Here is a 474-nt window from a genome sequence, read left to right on the forward strand (position 1 = left end):
ACGTGCATGCGACAGCCCTTGGGGCATCACCAGCCAATCCTAGAACATGCCGCTCGGAGTGCTCACCGCTGTTAGCAGAATATCACTCGCTCTCATGAGCAATTGGTAATACCCATCGACCAAGTCGAGTGCACTGTACTTCGTACATCCCACCTTGTTGTTCTGAAGAACTTTCTTTCTAGATATCGACGTCTGTCCCGGCATGGTGGCAGCGTTGAGCTCATTGTAAGCTTGAACGATACGCCGCTTGCCGTTCGGCTTCCAAAAACAAAACGTGGGTGTCGAATGGGGAGTCTTGCTCTCACGTACCATCCCTGCGTCGTGCTTCGCACGGAAAAAGGCGTCAATGACGTCGCACTGCTCCTTGGACAAGGGCCATTGGCGTGTTACGCAGTATTTGGTTCCCAGAACCTAGTCGATCTCATGACGCACACCTCGGTCCGGAGGTTGGACCGAAGGCGGGTCTTTGGAGAC

Source organism: Plasmopara halstedii (assembly GCF_900000015.1).
Source record: "Plasmopara halstedii genome assembly, contig: Scaffold_650, whole genome shotgun sequence".
NCBI lineage: Eukaryota > Oomycota > Peronosporomycetes > Peronosporales > Peronosporaceae > Plasmopara > Plasmopara halstedii.